Below are 5954 nucleotides of genomic sequence, written 5' to 3'. Positions count from 1 at the left end.
CCGGATATCTACATTCCTAATCTTTTCTCTCCTGGTGTACCCACATATCCATTTGAGAATTCTCATCTCTGCTATTCTCATCTTTTAAACATGGGAGTTCTTGACTGGCCAACACTCTGCCCCATGTAGCATCGTCGGTCTAACCACACTCTATAGAACTTACCTTTGAATCTTGGCGGCATATTCTTATCACGTAGAACACCGGATGGGAGCCTCCATTTCATTCACGCCACTCTAATACGATGTGTGTCATCCTCGTCAATCTCCCCATTACCCTGAATTACTAATCCAGGTACTTAGGGATTATATGTGTTTCAAGTCTTATGTCCATGTCCGCTTCAAGAGTCATGAACTTACACTTCAAATATTCAGTTTTTGTCCAACACAACTTGAAAAATATTAATGAATATTTGACATCTATAATTTTATAGAAAGCATGTTATAAGACTAGAATTAACAGAAGGAATCATGCCATTGATCATGATTTAGAAATATTATCTTCATTAGATAAGGTGAGGATGAAAATCAAATTTACATTTATAATAGTATATAATTTTTTTTTTATCGATATCGTTAAATTATAAATCTCGACGACTCACATCATCTTTAATTGTTGATGAAAGAACTTCTCAACCACTAATCTTCCCATATAGTTGGAGAAAGGGAAGGAAAAAAAAAAGGAAATTTCAAGAATTCTAGCTACAATATGTGCAAATGGTTGGTAGACATAATATGTGAGCACATGGGGCCAAATATTATTGACCTACCTAATCTGAATCAACTCAATATCAAGACTATAAGTATAACAAACAGGAGGAGGAAAACAATCATCATAACTAATGTGAAACATATTGTTATTTAATTAAGTATTCTTCATTCATAGTCTTTAACTATTCGGATTCGTATCGAATAAATCTACTAAAAGATAAACTTCTTAACAAAAAATTCTCCATTCAGAAGACTTGAAGTTAGATATTTAATTAATTAAGAGTGAAAATCTCAATTATTTCACTGGTGACGTGTCAAAAAATCTCAATAGACTTGGGTTATCATGCGATCCAGTTCTGATCATTTGAAGGCCCTGCCCCTAATATTAACAAGTAACATATAAATATGAAGATAAACTTAATTTATGCATCGGTATTCAGAATCCAACCATTTTATTAAAAGGTTGTTTGATTGGTTAGATAAAGAGACCTAATGTCCACATAAGATCACCGTTAGAGCAAAGTTTCTCAAGGATAATATTAGGCCAAGCAATACAAGAAATTTATATTATTTTATGCGAGATATATATAGTGTGAAATAAGACCATATGGATGAAATAATTAAAATAACAAAACTAACTCTCGTAACAATAAACAAAACTGTCTTACTTAAAAAGTAAACATATGTTTTATATTATGCACTATATACTAATTTTCACTACCTCAAACCTAATATCTAACAAAACATAACAAACTTATTACTCATTTTAATGTTTGCAATTCTTGCTTTAGAATTTTTTGCATAACTTGTCTCTGAATCAAACCATATTAAAAACTTAATGATTTACATTATAAATATATCAATGAGTAACTTATAATGATAAAATGTTCCGGATTTTAACGATGAACACGAGTGCAATACCCCTCTTTTATTATTGGGTAAACCATCTTAGTTGAATTAGAAAATCAACATTGGGCTGACCCATCACAGATCTACTAACAGGCCCAAAAGAGCAAATGGCCCAACAAGTGCTGAGGAAGAGAAGCCTAAAAACCCAAAATAGATCATATATGTTGACATATTGGCCAGCTATATACCGATAATATTAGACATGTTGGCCAGCTATATGCGAGGAAATGAAATCTCTTACCCTCTTACAATTTGAATAGAAGAAAATAGCCTTTTCAGATCTCTTATGTGTAAAAAATGAAAATCTCTTGTAAAAGAGTCAATAAAACTAAAAAATGTTTGTAATGGACCAAAAAACCATTTATTCCTGCCCCCACCCCCATATGCCGATTGCAAGTCAAACACCACCACATAAATTAGAAAGAAGAGAGTATATATTCACATGTTCAATAGCTAAATTAAATTTTGACAGCTCGGAGATGAGTTCCAATTAGCGTGTGAATAATCATTTGAGAGGTGGATATAATGACAATTAGGTTAAAGAAAAAAACCCTAATCTATTTGACTTCATAAAGTATAACAATTAGCACACAAAACGATTAAGTTCCTTATAGCAGGGATCTTAGTAGCTTAGTTAGTTGGCTATCTGAACTTTCACCTTGTTGGTGAGGGTTCGAATCCCCATGTTGTAATCCCCTCCCCAATTTCCCCCCTCCTACCCCCTATGTAATTAAAAAAGAAAAAGTAAGTTCATTACATCAAGATTGTGGGCATAAATATTTTGATTAATTCAGAAAGCCTTTGACCTTGCTACTTCAACTAGCTAGGTGTTATGTCGTTTAATTGGTAGTACAATAATATGCAATATGTTTTACATTAATATAATCCATTGATAATGGAAATAATTTGCAAAGACATCTGTTTGCTTAAAATGACGTGTTTGATGTACATATGTGAAATCAAAATGAGTATTAGTTTTCTTTTTATCATATGCAACCAAGAAATCTGCAACTTTATAGCAATACTAGCAGTATAAAATCAGAAAATCAGGAGAATGTAAACACTTGCGGGGATAGCTCAGTTGGGAGAGCGTCAGACTGAAGATCTGAAGGTCACGTGTTCGATCCACGTTCACCGCATTTTTTCTTGTCCAGTATATATATATATATTTTGGGTATAACAATACCACACTATGCAGAAAACACTTTCCTAATAAGAAGCTCAAATTTAAAGGCATACAAATACAACAACAATAATATACCAGTGTAATTAAAGGCACCACATGACTTCAACGAATCCACCACAATTTTATGTCCGCGCTCTTTTCCTTTTGGTATTCAGAACTTACTTATTTGACTAATTCAAATTTTTCCTTTTGGTATATTAATTTGGTATTCAGAACTTACTTATTTGACTAATTCAAATTTGCGTACTGTGTGAGGCTTATTATAGGGGAAAGCGATTCTTACCAGGGATTTTAACAATCCCATGGCTCTATTCGGAGACCTCTCTAGCTAAAAGTAGAGGGACATCATCAATCCCTTCATACTTCTTGATGGTTGTCCAATCTATTTTCAGTATAAGCTTTCCTTAAGAAATCTCAAAATATGTTCAAAGGCATACAACCTAATATGGTTCCATGACAAAATTTTGCTCAATTTTTTTTTTTAATAACATTCTGGTATTCGGTACCTATTAACTTGACTAATTCAAATTTGCGTCATGTGAAGCTCATTACAGATAAAGTGCTTCTTATACGGGGTTTTCTAATTCCATGACTCGAACGCGATACTCCTCTGACTAAGGGTAGATTGTCCACTCTGTTTTCACCTTTTTAGTGTGAACTTTCCTAAAAGAATCTCAAATTCTGTTATTAAAGGCATACAACCAATTAACTTTCAGAAAGGCATGCATGGTTCGACCATAATCATTGCTCTCAGTTTTTGTTTTGCTTTGCTCATGTCGCCTCAACTAAGGTCTACACTCGGAAAGAACCAAAAATGGGGAGCAAATGCTTATGTATGGATAAAATTGTAGGAAAAGTATTATAATATTGATAATGAACAAATTGAAAATTGAGAAAACCCGTCAGTCTCTCAAGTGATTCATCTCAAGTTCGATTTTTGACATTTATAATTTATTCAAAAGTTTTTTTACTGATAATTTCCTTACAAAAGCATCTTTGACTGTGTGATAAATTAAAGTTAGCCCTTTTCCCGTCACATTTGTTTTTTAAAACATTTGTTGAGGATAGGCCCCAATACATATGTGGAATGATATATGTGATGGAATATTTGGAAAAATGTATTTATGATGGAATATGTGTATAAAGCGGAAGCATTCTAGGATCGATGTGTATGTAACATTACATAACATACTTTCGAATTATAATCAAACATAAATTAGAGAAATACCTCTTGAGACGGGTAAGATTTCCATGATTCTTTGCCATCGTTCCGTGGTATTGTGATTTTCGAGAAAATGCAAGACAACCTTTGTGCAGGAAAAACGTTTTCAGGACGAAGATTTGGTGTTGAACTGACTCTAACTAACTTGTGATTGAAATGTCAGTACCGATTAACGCAATAGTGAAAGTTCATGTTTAAATGATATTAAAAAAAAAAACTCAAACTTTCCACATAATCAGGGTGATTTAAAAGCTAAGCTTGAAACCTTTAACTTAACAACCAGTTCCTATAATTATCGTAACATCATTTTATTAGCATATTAGAGCATATCCTATTTGTGAATGGACTAATAAAGAAGATCTGTAGGAGTTAGACGCAAAGCACCAGTGGTCTAGTGGTAGAATAGTACCCTGCCACGGTACAGACCCGGGTTCGATTCCCGGCTGGTGCATCTTTTTATTCTTTTTTTTAATAGGTATGCTAGGACTAATAATAAAAAGTTGAACCCTAGATATTTCTAAATAAAACGCGGTTGCCTTATATATTCCCAATAAATGTAAATTTGGCAAATGTTTCAAAAAATCGACTGTGAGCATGGACGCCCTCGGCCGGGGCGGCCGGCTAATACTCATCTGCAACAGATGAGTATGGTAGCTTGGCCGCCGCCATACATTTGCGTGTTTTGAGCCATTTCGCTTGCATGTATTTTGGCTTTGGCCAAGGCTTGATATGCATTTTCTTATCCTTCATGCATTTCTCGGCTACCGAACACAAAGTCTTGATCAACGATAATAATCTCTCGATTTTTCCTACGAAGACTTCCAGCAAACATTTTACTAGATTGATATGGTATAAGTTGATTGACTTTATATATATATATATATATAAATGACAGTTGAGTACCATTTGAGAAATTTACTCCAACATATCTAATGGTAATTGCGATATCCCTCCTCACATAATAATATCTACAATCCCTCCTCACATAATAATCTCTACAATCGACGTATCCCAAGATATTAATTCTTTATCTACTGTAACTTTAAAATTATCGGAAGTGCAGAGTAATGAATTTAAGAAGGAAACTAGATTCGGATTTGTTTCTCGGAAGGGTAGAGTAATGAATACTTCTTCATTTGGAATGAATTGTGATGAGAAAATGATCAAAATGGTCCTTAATGTATGAGGGTTGGATTGTTTTGGTCCTTGATATATTCACTTGATTGAAATAGTCCTTGATGTATGCAAAATGTGGATGGTTTTGGTCCTAAATTTTAAATATAATGCCGTAACATTATTCAAATGTTTGACACAAAAAATCCATCAAATGTAAGTGAATTTTTTTTATTTTTTTTAATTTTTACTTTTTTATTATTTTTATTTTTAAAATGTATTATTCTTTTTATATTATTTATTTTTCATTTTCTTTCTTTTCATTCCCAACCTTTACTTCTTATGATTCCATGTAATTGCTCGTATTTTTTTATTTTATTCATTTAGCATAACCGTGTTAGCATAACCGTGTTATTATAAACTTATATTTTTCCTTTCTTTTGAATTATTTACTTAAGTTAAGTTGAAACTTACTTATGTAATGTTAGAATTTGACATATGAGTATTATTCATAACATTACATAAGTATGTTACGTTGAAACTTAAGTAAATAATTCAAAAGAAAGGAAAAATATAAGTTTATAACCCCATTCACAATGAAATTCTACTTTAATAACGTCACCCGTTATATGTCAAGTTTGTTAATAACTCATTCTTTTCAATATTAAGAGGTGTAGTTTCAAATATTAGAATAATAACACGGTTATGCTAACACGGTTATGCTAAATGAATAAAATAAAAAAATACGAGCAATTACATGGAATCATAAGAAGTGAAGGTTGAGAATGAAAAGAAAGAAAATGAAAAATAAATAAT

General features: G+C 32.3%; 2 non-coding genes across 2 annotated transcripts; both read left to right on the top strand.

Annotated features, from left to right (window-relative positions):
- The first annotated feature begins 2683 nt into the window (after positions 1–2683).
- TRNAF-GAA (transfer RNA phenylalanine (anticodon GAA)) lies at positions 2684–2756 on the top strand. The gene has a single exon. It is a non-coding gene; the product is annotated as a tRNA-Phe (tRNA).
- A 1649-nt stretch (positions 2757–4405) lies between these two features.
- On the top strand, positions 4406–4476 carry TRNAG-GCC (transfer RNA glycine (anticodon GCC)). The gene has a single exon. It is a non-coding gene; the product is annotated as a tRNA-Gly (tRNA).
- The last annotated feature ends 1478 nt before the right edge of the window (positions 4477–5954 follow it).

The sequence above is a fragment of the Lycium barbarum genome, chromosome 11 (genome assembly GCF_019175385.1).
Source record: "Lycium barbarum isolate Lr01 chromosome 11, ASM1917538v2, whole genome shotgun sequence".
Classification (NCBI taxonomy): Eukaryota; Viridiplantae; Streptophyta; class Magnoliopsida; order Solanales; family Solanaceae; genus Lycium; species Lycium barbarum.
Note: the sequence above shows the minus strand (reverse complement) of the source record. Positions and strands in the feature narration are given on the sequence as shown.